This window comes from Psammomys obesus, unplaced genomic scaffold, assembly GCF_907164565.1.
Source record: "Psammomys obesus unplaced genomic scaffold, mPsaObe1.curated_primary_1811, whole genome shotgun sequence".
NCBI classification, from domain to species: domain Eukaryota; kingdom Metazoa; phylum Chordata; class Mammalia; order Rodentia; family Muridae; genus Psammomys; species Psammomys obesus.
In genome coordinates, this window is record NW_026587032.1 from 486,897 (window position 1) to 505,267 (window position 18,371).

Sequence of the window (18,371 nt, forward strand, 5' to 3'; positions counted from 1 at the left end):
ACACCTGTAAGCAACCTGTTGTGTCCAGGGTGTGGGTGGGGCTGGTTCTTCTTCCTTTCATGGTTTATGTTCTCTTTGTAAAAATTATTTTATTTTAATTATGTTTATGCATGTGTGTCTGCCTGTTGATAGGTGCACTTGAGTGAAGGGGCCTGCAGGTATCTGGTCCTCTAGAACTGTAGTTACAGGTGGCTGTGAGCTGCCTGATGTAGGTCCTAGGAATTGAACTCAGGTCCTCTGGATGAGAAGTATGTGTTTTTTAACTGCTGAGCCATCTCTCTAGCCAGGTAATGCTCCCTTTATAACCAGTGATCTGTATAGTTGGAAAACTCAAAACCTACTATTCTCTAAAGAAAGAGTAGAAAGCCACCCGTGGCTAGGCCAAAGGATTGATGCTGAGCAGCGCAACCCCGATAGGATGGATTTTCCCTTCTGTCTAACACTAACCAAGAAGACTGGACAATTTTCACTAGGACCTTTTTAAAAGGATTAAAGATAGATAGCTGCTTTAAAAAAAAAATTATGCTTTTGTTATGCACTTGGCCCCAGATATTTAAAATATTTTTTTTCAAAAAAATATTTGAGGGATTTGAGGGTATGAGTAGGTCTCAGCTTTTGAAAGTAGTTGGAAAAGTCTACAACAGCCAAGACTAGACAGGACAAAAGACTTTTAAAGTCCTCACGAGAGAGCCAGAGTCTGCAGCGATCCTGGCTCTCTGAGGCATCATTAAACCCTTCCAGCGACATGGGGATGAGGGCTGGGGAATTACAAAAGAAGCCCTCACTGGATCCCTGAGGCCTTGGAAGCGGCTGATGGCTTATCTGTCCAAGAGCCTTGCCCCAGCCTTGCTGGGTGGCTGGTGTGTATCCAGGCAGTGGCCACCTCTGCTTTCTTGTTTTGTTTGTTTTTTGAGGCAGGGTTTCTCTATGTTGTCTTGGCTGTCCTGGACTTGCTTTGTAGACCAGGCTGGGTTCGAACACAGGGCAATCTGCCTGCCTCTGCCTCCCTGAGTGCTGGGATTAAAGGCATGTGCCACCATGCCTGGGTACCACTGCTCTGCTGGTGAGTTGACTCTGGGACAGGAACTGTTCCTGACCACCCCACATTTGGTTGAGGCCTTCTATGGGTACTCCCTAAAGATGGATGCCAAACAGGCGAGCGACTTTACCAAGTCACCTGCACCAGCCCTGACCTGGTTCCGCAAAACATCAGCCCTCTACGCTGCTAGCCTGAGGGCGACCCTGCAGAACCTCCGCACAACTGCCATGAGGCAGTGGACCTGACTCAGTCTGTCAGACCGACCTGACCTATGCCCTGGTGCAGGAAGCAGACGAGGGGCCGCACACTGACGCTCAGAGTGCTTTCGTCCAGAACGGAATCAGGCACCCTGCGGCCGCAGTGGTGACCTAGGATAGGACAGCTTGGGCACATTCACTTAACCAAGAGACCTCAACTCAATGAACCAAGCACCTCACACTAATTCAGGTGCTCCACTGGGGAAAAGTCAAGTCTGTCACTATGATACTGTCATGATATACTAGAACCCTAGAACCAGGCAACAGGCCATCCCGTGTGATACAAGGACGTTTATTGAGGGAGAGAGGGAAAGGAGAGTAACGTGGGGAGGGAGACAGACAGACAGGCAAAGGAGAGAGAGAGAAAAGAGAGATAGTGGGGGGTGCTAGGTGGGTTATATACAGAGCACCTGGCGCAAGTGATGACATGGACGCAGGTGGTGATGTAAGACCCTAAAGGCCCCTGAGGGCCAGCCAGTTGAATCGCCTGCAGGACAACATTGATAGCCGCTGAGCCTTTACCACGGCCTACATGTGTGGGCCCCTGGACCAAGAAAGAGGGATCCTGGCATCTGCCAAGAAGTTCAAAAACAAAAAGGAGTTCTTGACACTGTTAGAAGGCATCTGTCTCCCCAAGAAAGTACATTGACACTGCAAGGAACACCAAAAGAGAGATTTCCCCCAAAGCACAGGTCAACAAGGCAGTGGACTTGGGCCCTGGGAGGCAGCCTAGAATCAGTGGGTCCACTCCAGATATTGGTGACATTGTCTAAATCTAGTCTCCTTCAGTGTCCAGACTTTGCATCACAGATGGACTAGACCAAGTGAGAGGGTGCCAAGCAAGAAGAGAAGGTCTGGCAGATGCTGCAAGATGACGGCCTGTACTTCTCGGAAGACAACTGGTAATGGGGCGCCACCAAGCCACTCATCTTAGGGGCCCCCTAAAACTGCAGAGCTCAGGCCCGTAACCTGTATCCCCCAGCCAGAGAGCGCCCTAGAGGGGAAATGCTTCCGGGTATAAAATAAAAAATCAGAAGCCTCGGTTCCCACTCAGACACTGGAATAAAAACAAAGACAATGGCAGAGGATGCTCTCAGCCTACCTAGGAAGTAAGGTGCTCTGGCTGCAACAAGCCTCCAGCCAGAAGCAGGCACACAACGCTCTTTACATACATGCACATGAGACTCTTGAACACATAAAGACCTTAGAAAGGGGCTGGAGTCGACTGAGCAAGGAGCTGAGCAGCAGAGCGTGTGTCTAGTATGTGAGCTATGGGTTTAATCCCCAGCACCAAAAAAAAAAAAAAAATCAAATCTAAATTTTGTTATTCTAAGTGTATGTGAAGATTCAATGATGTTTCAAGAAAGCAGGACACAGATTGAGATGTATAAAGCTCTTAATACAAAATAAATGGGAAATAAATGGTTATTTATATTAATATAAAACGGGTTCTAAACCCATCTAACTGGGTCAAGTAGCTCATAGCTGTAACCCCAGCTTCTGGGCAGCTGGGGCAGAAACTGCCAAGCATTTGAGGTCAGCCTGAGGTACAGGATGAGACTGTCTCGTTGATAAATCCCACCCCACAGAATGGAAATAAAATGTGGTGTACCCCTAATAACTTAGGTGGGAGAAGAGATGCTCGAGGCCAAAGTGGGCTACAGTGTCAGACCATCTCTTAAAATGTTTTACACTAAGAATTAAAAGAAAAAAAAAAAAAAACTTATGTCCTAACCAAGAGCTGAGTTATCAAAAATACGGGTTGAAGCTTCTCGTCTCTGTTTCCGGTACTCTGAATTTCAACTTGCTTTTTGCCTGTTTCACACAGTGTTTATGTAACCCCGGCTAGCCTGGAACTCCACAGTGGCTTTGATCTCACAGAGCTCTCCCAGCCTTTGCCTCATGAGTTGTGAGATTAAAGGCATGCATTTCCAAGCTCCACCAAGTTTTTACATTTTAACAAACAAAAAACAAAGCCAGCAAGCCCTTTAGAATCTGACAGGGTCACTGCTTGCCAGCCTTTAGGATCAACTATAGAATGTGTGACAGCTCCTTCACGAGTGAAGTCCTTAGGATGCTCTTACGACCTTGTTAGTCCTGAGTCCTGTCACCATGCCCCCTTCACACATAGGGGCCCAGCCTTTATTTAAAAGATCTCAGTAAGGGGAAGCCCACAGTCAGCTGACAGCGCCTTTTTGAACCACAACCTCATAATCCAGAACACTGAGCTGCCGTGACTACTCAGGACTTTGGTGACACTTTTTTCTTTGCTTTTTAAAAAAGATTTGTGTCTGTAGGTACACCTGCATGCCAGAAAGAGGGATCACGTCCCATTAAAGATTGTTGTGAGTCATTTATGGTTGCTGTCAGTCATTATATGGTTGCTGGAATTTGAACTCTGGAGAAACAAGCCAGTGCTCAAATCCACCAAGCCATCTCTCTAGCCCTTTGGTGATGCTTTCTTACAGAACCCAAAGTAATCAGGTGAAGCAGTGTAATCCAGAGCAAACTGGATTCCAGTGTACCCCACCCAAGGCGGAAAGCAATACCACACTGGAATACAGGGACTATGTAGCAAATCTTTTCAATGGAATGCTTTGTTTTATTTCAACTTTAGTTGAAATATTTGGGAGTAAAAGAGGTTGGCAATTGTATAGTTGCCTTGTCTGGATTTTAGAACCACTGTCATTATCAAATACAGAGATAGATTCCTGTCCAAATGGCCAGCCTCACATGGGTTTCCATGTTCCCTACTCCTCCTAAGCATGAACTCATGATCAGTTGGCACCAGAGTCCACAACACTCTAGTCAATGTCGCCAGGGTGCTTTCTAATGACAAAAGTGTGTAGTTGGGCAAACACAGAGCTTGTTGGTAAGTTGGTGGGAAAGGCTCAGTGATTCACTCCTTTGAACTTTTGTACAGTAGAGCTGGGATTTTGTTTGTTTTTTCAGACAGTTTCTCTGTTTTAACCCTGACTATCCTGGAACTCACTCTGTAGACCAGGCTAGCCTTGAACTCGCAGAGATTCATCTGCCTCTGCCTCCCTGGGTGTTGAGATGAAAGGCCTGCACCACCACCGCCCTGCTTCTATGTGATTTTTTTTTTTTTTTTTAAGATCTGTTTGTTTGTTTTACAGTCTTCCTGCATGTACACGCGCTCTCCAGAAGGGGGCACCCAGATCTTATCTTAATGGTTGTGAGCTACCATGTGGTTGCTGAGAATTGAACTCAGGACCTCTGGAAGAGCAGCCAGTGCTCTAACCCCCGAGCCATCTCTCCAGCTCCCTATTCGAATTCTAACAGTGAGTCCAGATCAAAGAACAGCTGTGTTACATGTTCTTGTGTGAACTCGCTCATGTTTGACTGCTTCTCACTCCCTGTGCACCCAGTGTCAGGAACAGGAAAATAAAACGCTGGCCTGCCCTTTGAAGGACTGCAGTGTGCTGACGTGTTTTCTTTCATCTCAGCGCAGATAGTGAGCCCAGAAACTTGAGCATACTTGCTAGGTGCCGCTGAGCCACACCCCAGCTTCAGCTCCGGGTTTTATTTCCCAGCTCTAATTTTCATTTGGCTCATCAGAAATTTTTGTAGTTTGAACATTACACGGTTGGGACTGGAGAGCTGACCCAGGAGTTGAGAGCCCTGGCCACTCTTTCAGTAGACTGCCCTTCTGTTCCCAACACTGATGTTGAGCAACTCACAGCCACCTGTAACTCAAGCTCCAGGGCATCTGATGCCTCTTCTGGCCTTCTTGGCACCAACCCACAAGTACACACATAGACACACACATAACATAAAAGATAAAATAAATCTTAAAGAAGCCGGTGCAGTGGTGCACGCCTATAATTCTAGCACTTGGAAGGCAGAGGCAGGTGGATCTCTGTGAGTTTGAGGCCAGCCTGGTCTACAAAGTGAGTTCAGGACAGCCAGAGCTACACAGAGAAACCCTGTCTCAAAAAAAAAAAAAAAAAAAAAACCCACACAAATCTTAAATTACAAAGACAAGATAGTATATTTTATGCAAAAGTTTTTTTATTTCCTTTTTAAGATAGAAAACCATAGCTGGTGGTGGTGGCACTCGGGATGCAGAGGCAGGCAGATCTCTGTGAGTTCAAGGTCAGCCTGGTCTATGAAGCAAGTCCAGGACAGCCAGAGCTACACAGAGAAACCCTGTCTCAAAAACAAACAATACATGTGTGTGTGTATATACATACATATATATGGAAAACCATAGACTAACTGAAATAGGATGAAGAAAGGGAGCAAGTAGGTTTGTGTGTGTGCGCACATATATGTGTTCCTTTAGGTGCACAGGTATACATGCAGAGCACAGACTCCAGTGTCACTCCTCAGGAACTGTCTATCTTGGTTTGTTCGGTTGGTTGGTTTGATTTTAGTTTGTTGAGACACAATCTTTTTACTCTGTAGCCCTGGCTGTCCTGGGACTCACTATGTAGATCAGGCTAGTCTTGAATTCACAGAGACTTGCCCGCCTCTGCCTTTTAAGAGCAGGGTCCATCTTGTTTCCTAAGTCAGTGTCTTTCACTGTTCTAAAGTTCATCCATTAGGCTAGTTGCCTGGCCAGTGAGCTGTGTCCACCGCCATACTTGGATTTTTAAGCAGGTTCTGGGGATCAAACCCAGGTCCTTCTGCTTGCATGGTAAGCACCTTACCAATTTACCAACTGAGCCATCTCTCCAGCCACCAGTGGTTTTACCTACGTAAGGTTCTTTATTGTTAGCATGTTCAGAATTTTCTGAGGAGTTTTTTTTTTTTTTTTTTAAATAATCACTATCTCTCACCCTTACTCTCTGTTTCTCTCCCTCCTTCCCTTCCTCTTTCTCTCTGATATTGTTGTGGCAGGACTAGAGAGATGGCGCAGTGGTTAAGAGCAGTGGCTGCTCTTGCAAAGGACCCAGGTTCAGTTCTCAGCACCCACATGGCAGCTCTGTAACTGCATCCATCTGTAACTGCAGTCCTAGGGAATATGATGCCCTCTTCTTGGGCACCAGATACACATGTGATACACATACATGCAAAGAAGACACCTGTACATATAAAGTAAGATTTAAAACACTTTAAACGTCACAGTGGCTTAAGTGATGGCCATTGGGCACTCACTACAAGCAGGCAGATAATGTTGCAAAAAGAAAATAATTTTTTTTTCCTGATTTGTTCCTAGGGGGCTAGGTTAATGGACTACAGATTTCCTCCACTTAAAAGAATTTGCACGTTGGGCTAGAGAGAGAGCTCAGCAGTTAAGAGCACCTGGCTGCTCTTCTAGAGGACCTGAGTTCAAGTCCCAGCACCCATGTGGCAGCTCACAGCTGTCTTTATCTCCAGTCCCAGCGGAATCTGTCGCCCTCTTTTGGCCTCCACAAGCATTGTGTGCGCATCTACATGCAGGCAAAACACATGGACACATAAAAAATTATAAGTAAAATGTTTAAAAAAATATTAAAAAATTGGCACGTGAGCTGGACATGGTGGTGCAAATGCAGAGGCAGAGGCAGGCAGATCACTGCGAGTTCAAGGCCATCCTGGTCTACAAGTGAGTCCAGGACAGCCAAGGCCACACAGAGAAACCCTGTCTCAAAACAAACAAACAAACAAACAAACAAACAAAAAATTGGCATGTTACATGGTTTTCAGATTGGAAAGGAGGAAGAGTGAAAGTTAGGTTCAAGTGGGGAGGAGAGAAGCTTGTGGGTAAAGGGGTTGTTGCTGTTTACAGTTTTGGTTATAGTGCTGGAGATCAAACCCAGGGCCTGGTGCGTGCTAGGCAGGTGCTCTCTCACCGAGCTGAATCTTTAGCTTGTTTCCTGCTTTGCCGTGTTGAGGAGTGTAGGGAGAGAGCACACACATAGAAGCCGACAGCTTGGATACTGGGCCTCACCTCCCACACTGTTTGAGGCAAGGATTCTTTTTTTGTTGTTTTGTTTTGTTTTTCGAGACAGGGTTTCTCTGTGTTGACTGGCTGTACTCTGCCTCCCTGGGATTAAAGGTGTGTGCCACCCCTCCCGAGGGGCAGGGATTCTTGTTCACCACTGCACACGCCAGGCTATCTGAGCCTCCAGCTTCTCATAGAAGTGCTAGCATCACAGAAGCATGCCATTAGCATCTGTTCTCACGTGGGTTCTGGGGATTTTGCCTCAGGTCCTCCCTCATGCTTGCATGGCAAGTGCTTTACCCCCCCCCCCCCCAGCCATCTCCCAGCTCTACTACCTGCTTCTATGAGCTAAAGAAAGTTTAATGTAGCTGATCAGTGGTGGCACACGCCCTTCATCCCAGCACTTAATAGGCAGAGGCAGGTGGATCTCTGAGTTCAAGGACAGCCAGGGCTACACAGAAAAACCCTGTCTCAAAAAAATAAAATAGGAAAAAAAAAAAAAAAAAACAGAAAAAGAAAGGAAGAAAAAAAAGAAAAGAAAAAGTGTAATATGAAATTCAGTGGGATTGTAGGCCTATTTCATCTGACATTGGCAACATCGAAAAACACTAAGGGGACACAAATATGGCCAAATACTGGCACCATCTGTTAGGTCTCATCTGGATCCTGGGTTTCATTGAACTCAATTAGACCTTAAGTTTGAGTTGGGTCAGGCATGGTGGTACACACTTTTAATTCCAGCACTTGGGATGCAGAGGCAGGCAGATCTCTAGGTCAGCCAGTCTACAAAGTGAGTCCAGGACAGCCAGGACTGTTACATAGAGTTGTCTCAAAAAAAAAAAAAAAAAAAAGATTTGAGTGGTTTCTGTTTCCACTCCCTGATTAGGAAGCCAGACCAAGTTGGTTTCTTCTAGAGAAAAGCAGGTTGACTCCCCTGCTGTTTAGGGCCTTCAATATTGGGGCGCAGGGGTTGGGGAGCTGGGAGCCCTCGGTAAGTCATTGCAGGACAGCTTCAGCCCATTCTGGGTGCAGAGAATCTAGCGGGCACTTCCCTGTGGATAAAACCCTGTTCCCCAGCTCAGCAGCTCCTGAAGGAATCCAGCTGAAGCTGCTTTCCGCCCTGACTGCCTGGCAGGCAGCAGATGGCAGGGCGTGAAGCTATTTCGAGAACAGGCTCACAGTTTCTCTCCACCCCAGCTTCTATTTGGGGCCCGGCTGAGGATCAACAAGCCCCTTTCATCATCTGGCAGTATAGTGGGATCTTCTTGGCCCTCCAGCAGTTAATAAAGACACGGAGACTTATTACTTATAAAAGCTTAGGCGCTATAGCTGGGCAGATTCTCAGCTCTTCTAACCTGACAAGTCCTGGCCTATCTCCCACCACATGGCCCATTACTTCTCTCTCACTCGGTCCCAGCACCTGCTCCTTCCTATGCCTTGCTGCCCCCAGCCCGGAAGTGCAGCTTTGCCTCTCCTGCCTACAGATTGGCCATCAGCTCTTTATTAGGCCAATCAAAAGGTGAGAGGGGAAGAGTGTTTACAGAATATGAGGCAGATGCTGAGCCATAAGAATAACAATACCAGAGTCTGGACAGTACTCAGCTGTCTGGCGCTTTAGTGATCAACAATCGAACATGCAGAGACACCCCTCACATAGTGTCCAAAAGATTGCTCCAACATGGCAGTCAGGGGGCCATGAAGCCCCCCTTGGATTTGCTGGCCCTCAGGATGCTGCTACCTGCAGGATGGGCAGCCTTTTAGGTAATTATCCTTTTGTGTTGAGATGGGCAAAATCAGGACAGGGTCCCTACTCAAGGAAGTTCTGCTGGTCAGATTCTCTTTCTCAAACCCTTACATGAAAGCAGACTTTGCTACCAGGCATTGAACCATCCATGTGTGGAAGTGCTGGAGTCTGGCTTAGGCTCTTGGGCTCTATTTCTTTCTGTTTTCCTATTAGACATTCAGCAGGCATTTCCTATAACCTGTGAGCTGGAGGCTACCATAGTGGCATACGCCTGTAATTCCAGCATTCAAGAGACTGAGAAAGGAGGATTGCTATGAGTTTAAGGCCCATTTGGCCATATAGTAAAGGTTTGTTTTGAAACAAAACAAAAAACCAATGAGGGTATAGCTCACTAGGATTGTGCTTGTCTGGTCTGCCGTAAGCCCTGGGTTCAGCCCCTAGTACCATATAAACCAAGCATGGTGGTGAATACTTACAATCCCAGTACTGGGAGATAGAGGCAGGAGGATCAGGGATTTAAAGTCAGCCGAGGACACAAGGTGAGTTTCAGGCCAGTGTGGGCTACATGAGACCCTGTCTAAGGAGATAAACAGAAACACAGAAAAAATAGGCAGATACTTGCCAAGGCACCATGCCAGGCAGAGCAAGAAGACTCCCTGACATGATGAAGGTGATTTCTAGAAAGAACTGCAAAGCTGAATCCCGCAGAATCTGAGACAGATGAATGCAGAGGGAGACATTCTGAGCAGACAGACCAGCAAGGACAGGAGGATACAGTGCAGTGTGGGAACTGGCAGAGCCTCATGCATGATGAGACTGTGGGCAGGGAACACAGGAGTGGAGAAAACAGAGCAAGAGGCCTGAAGGGAGGAGAGGGCAGTAGTCTGAGATGGGCCTCTCCCAGCCTCTTACTTTTGTGTGTGTTTGTGTGTGTGTGTGTGTGTGTGTGTGTGTGTGTGTGTGTGTGTAAAGCAGAGGGCAGCCTTTGGGAGTTTGCTCTCTCCTTTCACCTTGTGAATCCTGGAGTTAAACCCAGGTCATCAGGCTTGGCAGCGAGTCACCAGCCCTAACCCATTTCCAATGCCGATTCCAACAGGAACCTTTCCTGACACATGACCTTGTTTCCTAAGCTAAGACTGGAGCCATTGCCCACCAGGCTCATGGGCTCAATGGCCAACGATTAGGAAAGATTATCTGAAGTCAGGATTGTCCTGAGAGACTCGTCCTCAAACTGGCAAACTGGCCATTGAGCTTGTGCACTGACATGCGTGGCATTGGTTCGGGATTCTGGTCTACAGTAAAACTAGATCGCACACTGGGCTGAGCGAACCAGAGCATGAATACTGCCCTGGGTTAAATCCCAGCACAGAAGAAAGAAGGAAGAGAAGGAAAGGAAGGAAGGGAGGGAGGGAGGGAGGGAGGGAGGAAGGAAGGAAGGAAGGAAGGAAGGAAGGAAGGAAGGAAGGAAGGAAGGAAGCCGAAGCTATTGACACAGTAGGTACTGTCTACCTGGAGGTGACTCTTGAGACAGCGAGGCTGTCTTCATATTAACTGCTGGTCGGGCTAGCTTTGCCTGAACAAAGAGCTGGAGTCCATCCACTGAGCAGGGTGCAGCGGAGGCACAGGAAAGTACGCCCTAGAAAGTACTGTGCTTGGAAAGTTAGGTGGCAATGTACTTTGACTGTTAGAAAATTGCTCAGTGGTCTCCCGGTGACATTGAACTGGATAAGGCGTTTATGAGGCCAGGGCCCCAGACCATGCATAGGATACATTTGGGAAGCCAGCAGCTCATGACTGTAATCCTGTGACAGTCCTTACAGGACTGGGGCTGGTCTAGAGAGGAATCTGTGCCCCTCCCTTTGGGTACCAGGCTATTGAAACAAGGGTCCCCAAGGAAGCTGAAATTTCCCAGAAGGAAGAGGCTGAAAGCCCTTGCGCTGGCTGAAGGAGGAACCTGTCTCCTGGAGAGAGATTTAATTCTGACAGCTGTCAGCCCACCTTAGAGGACGGACAATGATGAGTCAGTGATGGGTGGACCGTGCCTCGACCAACAAGATGGCTTGGTTATACACGCCTCTTGCCTCCTATTTAAATCTGAACCTCATGTCAGGACCCTGCAGATGGATTTGGCGTTGGAGTGGGAGGCCACTGAAGCTCTTTATCTGTTCTTCCCAGCGTGATCCCAGTGACTAGATCTCCTTTGTCCTGCTTTCACTATTGTCTGTGTAATTAATGAATTGCGGATGAGTGCCAGAGCCCAGACAGGCAGAGTCCTGTCAGCGCCCAGGCTTTGACCAGAACAACTATACACACAATCCCAGCATTCCTGGCTGTAGAAGTAGCGTTGATAGCCACAAGTTCAAGACTAGCCTGAGTGAGACCTTAGTGGGCGGGAAGAAAGGAAGGAAGAAAGGAAGGAAGGAAGGAAGGAAGGAAGGAAGGAAGGAAGGAAGGAAGGAAGGAAGGGAGGGAGGGAGGAAGGGCCGGTGGGTGGTGGGTTTCGGCTGCTGGAGCTGTAGAGAGGGTGCAGTGCTTAAGAGGACTTCCTGCTCTTGCAGAGGGACCCAGACTAGGTTCCCAGTAAGCACAGGTCGGCTGGTGAACTCCAGTACCAGGGAATCCAACCCAACACTCTCTTCCGGCCTCAGGATATCTGTGAGAACCAAGCAAGAGTTTCCAGCTAAAACACTACATTTCCCAATTTTCCTTGCGGCAGGACCAAGCAGTTCCGGAAAGGGAGGTACTACGAAGTGCTTGGTAGTCGATTCCGCCCCATTAGGGGCCGCGTCGCATCTTCTGTAGGCGTTTTTCGCTATTCACACTTGGGTGACCAAAGTACCTTCTCACCTTGAATAAACGTGGTCCCATGTAAGGTCAGACGAAGCCTTGTTCTTAACCCTTTCCGTCTTAACTGATCCAACTAACACCAGGAATGTACAGGTGCGCCTACATGCACCCAGGCAAAACGCTCCTACACGTAAAATAAAAACAAATAGTAATACCATTTTACAAATTCAGCTGCTGCTCAGGCCACAACACAAGCTTACAAGCAGCCTTGCCCTCCCACGAATCCCGCCGGTGCCCGGCTGAGGACTCTGTGAGTCCTTAGTTAGGACTAAAAATCTCACGTAGGAAGGTGAATCCAAGTCGAAGGATGCATTGGAGACCAAACACTCTACTCCCCACCCCCTTTTGGGCTACACAGAGAAACCCAGCCTCGAGAAACAAAACCAAATACAAAATAAACCACTTCTGCCACGTCTGTTCTGATTTCCTCTCTTCACAGCCCTCTGTCTGTCCGTGGCGTTAAGTAAATCCTATGGCCTCCAAAGGCAATGTCTGCCTCAGTGTCCTGTATCGTATCAGTGAGAGAATTTTTCACTAGGGGGTTTGGGATGGGGACTAGGAATCATCCACCCTGCTCCTCATTAGGTTCCTAAGACGAGCCAAAGTTGGATTCCACCAAAGTTCACCCTAGAGAGCCAATGAGTTTACAAACTCACAGGGTAAGGCTGAGGGGTCACAAAGGAGTTCGGCACTGGAAGGTGCGCGCTTAGAATGGATGATGGCTTCTATGGTTGCATAGACAGAGGCCCCTGCTTTCAGCCTCCCAAGACCCCGAGGTTACGCTTAGTTCGGAAAGAATGCGGTATGATTGGCTAGGAGGATTATCTTAATAGTCAGGTGAGGGTCCCATGACCCTCCCCAACCCCTCTCTCTGTGTATGATGATGATCTTTTGCAAGGAAACCCATCAGCATGTCTGAAGGTGGCAGCAGTTTATCTTGGAAGTTAGTCCTGTGCAACCATTATCCAAGACCTTTCAGGAGGCAGGAAGATAACTTCTTCATCAAGGGGTGGGCAGAAATGCTGTGGCTGGAGGTAGGAGCTAGGGTCTTTGCATCCCAATATCCCAGACACCTGATATCAGAACCAACTAACCTCTTGGATCCTGGAAATAGCAGCGGGCATCCCACGGGTGAGGTGGGTGGTTTTTGCCGAGCTACTTTTCTCCCTTGGTTCTCCCTGCAGGTCTCTGGCAGGCCTTCTGAGTCTCATGTTGATTGTTAACAATCTATCCGAGCAATGGAACATTCCTGGGGGGAGGGTGAAGGAGGAGGTCTAATCCAGAGTCCCCGTCTGCCATGCTCTAGCTCAGGTTACAAGGTTTCAGGTGTGCTGGATGACCACAGCTGAGGAGAGCCTGAGGCGCTCAGAAACCTGACAGCTGACCCAAGCAGCTGACTGTCATGTACACCTCTTGGACTTCATCTTTTTTTTTCTCACCAGCTGTTTCCAACAAGCCCCTGTCAGGGAACTGCACAAGGCCAGTACCTGCCCTGACCCCAGAGCACAGCTGTCCTGGTGGAGAACTTGTAAACAAACAGGGCTGGCTACCACCTCTGATTCTAAGACCTGCAAGTTGGTAAACAAACCCAGCTGCCCACCCTGCCTCTGGGCAGCAGCCAGACTGCCAGCACTCTCTCCCTCCGTACCTTTGGAGCATCGTCATTTTGTGTACTTTGTAAGAACGTAATACTAAAGGGGCTGGAAAGATGGCTTGTTGTGCTCTCGTAGAGGAGCAGTTGGATCCCAGCATTCACTTTGGGCAGTTTACAACTAACTGCTTGTAACTCCTGCTCTGGATGATCTGAAACCCTGAGAACTCAGAGTGTATGTGTGAATACCCACAAGGAGACACATACATATGATCAAAAATAAAACAGATACATTTTTTTTCCCAAAAGAATTTGATGTTAGAATGCAGCGGCAACCATTCTCTTCTCGCATTCACCATTTCTAGCTAACAGACTTCAGGCACCCGTTGACACCCAGTCAACGGGTGAGCTTACATCGAAGGGAGTGTTGTTGACCACATATCCTGTTCTCCAACCCTTCCCTGCCCCGGCATGGGAGCCTGAAGATTCTTGCTGCAGAAGCACTCCCACGCCCAGAAGAAGGAGAAGAAGCCCCAAACCCCAGCCCCACTTCTGCTATGCAGACCTGGAGTCTCTCTTCAGAGCTCTCACCCTGCTGTCTGTCCGTAGTGCTGTTGTCTGTCTGTGGCATTAATTAACTCTTCTGATAAACTTTGACCCCCAACACTCCATCTCAGTGACCTTGAATCCACATCTAGGTGGCCTCTTGGTGTAAATGGCCCAGGTAGGCATTTACCAAACGAAGAAACGCCAGCTCAAAAGGGCCAGAGGGCAGGCCCGTATTTCTCCAGGAGCTCAAGGCCCACAGGAGTCTCTTTCTAGTGTGTCCACACTGGAGGTTCACATTTTCCTCTCACGGTGTGTTCAAACGCATATTCTGCACTCTGGTGGCCACATGTTGTTTGGTGGAAGGAGGGAGGGAAGAATTGGGGGGGGGGCTGCCTGCTGATACAAACTTGTGAACACAGCAGAAGCCCGCCTTGGAATGGATGCCGCTCAGAACATAGGTCTCAAAAGCTGCCAGAGAGGTCCAGGCTTTATAGATGTCAACCTTTTAGGACCCCTGGGCCCCCTTCCCTCTGACAGCCACACTGTCAGAGCACTGGCTTGCTTGCTTTATTTATAAATTATCTGTGGTCCTCCTGCCTCCACCCCCACACCTCCACCGAAGTGCTGGGTCTGGAAGCCAGAGCTTCCTATGTTCTGTCAGTTGTCGGATCCTCAGTCTTTCGGTCGGCTTCATTCCCTTCACTCTCCCCCGTGCCCCCATCCTCACCCCCACCAATGTCGAGGATGGACTCCTGAGTGTCATGCATGTTAGGCAAGTATTCTACGGCTCATTTGCACAGAGAGACTCCAGACCTGGCGAGAGTTTCACCGCCCAATCGCTTCTCCCAATGGATCCTGTGCTTTCAATGGCCTTCTCACTCAGCAACACTTGAGTCAGGATCCAGGTCGTGTTTTGATTGGGCAAAGACCCAGCCTGCATGGGATTAAATTCCACCCCCACCCCCCGACTTTATTTTCTGCCCGAGTCTAGTTTGGAGGTTCACCTAGCTCCATCTGCCAGCCAGCCACCTCATCTGACTGCCGTGAGGTTTAAAATCCTTCTAGAGGTCCTGGAGAGTTGGCTCAGAGGTCAGAAGAGTATTTTGTTCTCTCGTAGAACAAGGTAGATGGCAATCTTCCGTAAATCATGTTCCAGGAGTTCTGATGCCCCCTTCTGGCCTCTGCGGGCATCAAGGGTGTGTGTGATGTTCATATTGACATGCAGGCAACACACACGCGCACACACACACACACACACACACACACACACACACACACACACACCTAAAAATAAATTGGAAAGCTCTCACCTCCTATGGTGGTTTGAATGAGAGTGGTCCCCATAGGCTCATATATTTAAATGCTTGGTCCCCAATTACTAATGATCATGGGCTAATCCTGTGAAACTGTAAGCAAGGCACAAATTCAATGTTTCCTTTTATAAGTTGCCATCCTTATGGTGCCTCTTCCCAGCCCTAGGGCAGTAACAAAGCTGCCTCATCTTCCTGAGGATGAGGTCTGCCTTAGGGGCTGGAACTTGAAGAGCTTCTCACTCCTGGGTCAGAAGTATTGTCCTAAAGCACTGTGAAGAAAGCCAGGTAGATGGATATGGGGTTCGTGGTGAAAAGGGAGCCTGGAGGTCAAGGTGGAAGACCTTAAGGGGGTTGCCAGTGTACAGGGAACGACAAATTTAAAATATATATATTTCTTTTTGGTTGGGCATGGTGACTCAAACCTTTAATCCCAGCACGCAAGAGGCAGAGGCAGAGGCACGCAGACCTCTGTAAGTTTGAGGCCAGCCTGGTCTACATAGTGGGTTCTAGGACAGCCAGGGCGATATAGAGAAAGAAAAAGAAATAAAGAACAAAACCACCTCTTTGTATTTATATGTCTCTCTGTGGGGGTCAGAGGAGGGAGGGTGCCACATCCCTTCGAGCTGGAGTTATAGGCGGTTGTGAGCCATCAGACACAGGCTGGGGACTGACCTTGGGTCCTCGGCAAGCTCAGCAAACAGTCTTGACGGATGAGCCACCTCTCCAGCCCGATGACTGGGGTTTCCCTTTTTCAAATATTGGCGTTGTGTCACTGCAGCAAAGCATTTGTGTGGCATTTGAAGCAGCAGAGTGCTTCTTCCTTATGACGTGTGATTAGATTTTCATATGATTAAATTTTTTTTTTTTTTTTGCATTTTTAGTTTAGGTGTATGGTGTCGTCTCTGCGTGCTCTGGAACACCATCTGCATGCAGAGCCCACCACGGCCAGAAGAGGGCATCAGACGCCCTGGGACTGAAGTTACAGATGGTTGCGAGCATCTGTGTGGGAGCTGATAACCACCCAGGTTCTCAGGAAGAGCAGTCAGTGCTCTGAACTGCTGAGACATCTCCCCAGCCCCTACATTTTACTGTTTTTACAGAACTGTGACAATTCTGGGATTGAGACAAATAATAGAAAACAGTCACTTCCTGGTCTTTTGGCTAACATCACGTGTAGAACAAGAGAAGGAACCCAGTGGTTTCCAAGTGCAGTACAGTATTCTTAACCATCTCCACACCTACCAGCACCAGCTCCCCTGAACCCTGCCTACTTCCCATCACTATGCCCACCCAACAACCCCTCCCCCTCTTCTCCCAGTCCCTGGCAATCACCACCCAACTCCTGTCTCTGAAATTTTGGATATTCTGAATATCTCACATGATCCAGATACTGCGGCTTGTGCCTATAATCCCAGATACTAAGGAGACTGAGGAGAGGTTTGTGGGATTGATGCCAACCCAGACTACATAACTAAATCTTGTCTTAAAAGAGGAAAATACTGTCCATCATACGCTACTCAGCTTTCTGTCATTGTGAGGACACCCCCGAGACAGATGGCTTATTTGACTCATGGTTTCAGAAGTTTCAGTCTGGCCAGCTCTGTTGCTCTTGGGCCTGTGGAGCAGGGCATCATGGGGACAAATGGCGGGCATGGCAGAGCCTCATCTTGTGACCAGGGAAGCAAAGAAACATGGAAAGGACCGTCTCTATACTCCCTTCAGGGGCGTGTCCCCAGGGACCCAATAGTCTTCGCCTAGGCCCACCACTCCCCAGTGGGCCCACACGATGGCAACTGAGTCAGCACTGACTAGGTGTGTTAGTCACACTGTAATCTCAGCCCTGAGGAGGGAGAAGCAGGGTGTCGTATTCAAAGTCATCTTCAACCGTACAGAGTTCCAGTCAGCTGTATGGGTTCCATGAGACCCCGTCCCTGAGGGACCGGAAAGCTTTACAGAGAATCCTTACACGTGACGACCCTTGCGAGCCCTATGCTCCGTGATGAGGGGCCAGACACAGGCAGCTGCTGCAAGGCTCCACTCATATGTTGCCGTGGATCTACCGTGTCTCCCCACATCCCAGGCAGTGGTAGGAACGATGGAACCTGGGGCTTTGAGCATGCACTCTGCCCACAGAGCTAGGGTGCCCAGCCCATGGCAATTCTGCTGCGTGTTACCTGTGGCTTACCATAACCCATAAATCCCAGAAATAGAGAATTCACTTCATCTTACTATTATATTACCTCACATCATCTCGAGGTTGGGATTTTTTAATTTACACAAGTTGTGTGTGTCCAACTATGCAGCACACGTGACGTCAGCGGGCAACTGTACTCAGGATTACAGGTATCCCAGGCCCATCTTTTTAAACAGGTTTTTGGGGACTGAGCTCAGACGATAACTACCCAACTCCCAGCATCCCCCAAACTTTGCTATGTATTGAGAGGATGAACTACGAATCTTCCCGCCTCCCCCTCACAAGCGTGTGCCACACTTACTGGTTCTTTGGGTCTACACTGGGAGGCTGGGTGGGCACATCACCTCAGCAGTATGTGGTCAACAGACGACTACAGGAAGGGGCCTCCTCAGAGGTCCCCTCCCTGTGCTGTGTCCCCACTGGAACGTGAACACTGAGCCAGCGCCAGAAGCCCTCCCCAGAGCACGGCAAGGAGCAGGTGCTGAGCAATGATGAAACTAACGGTGGAATTCTCCGTTGATTTCTGGAGAAGGCCCTCCTATCCTTTCCAGCAGGTGGCATCAGGACCCAGTGGCCCTCCCTTTGATGTGGCACTTTACCTCTAACTGGAGGTGTGATTTACTGTCACCCTCATCCCTGACCCTGAATGCCAGGGGCTAACACTGAAGATTAAAGACACTCCCCAAGCAGAGCAGGTGGCACACTGTGATCCCAGGACCCAGGGAGGCAGAGGCAGGCGGATCGCTGTGAGTTCGAGGCCAGCCTGGTCTACAAAGTGAGTCCAGGGCAGCCTTGGCTACACAGAGAAACCCTGTCTCGAAAAACCAAAATAAAGACACTCCCCTTCAGGCACAGCCGGTGCCGTGCACTGAATCTGAATGTCTGCATGCACTACTGGAACTCGGGACTCCTGCTAAGCCCATTGCTGTAGGCCTGCAATGGGATTC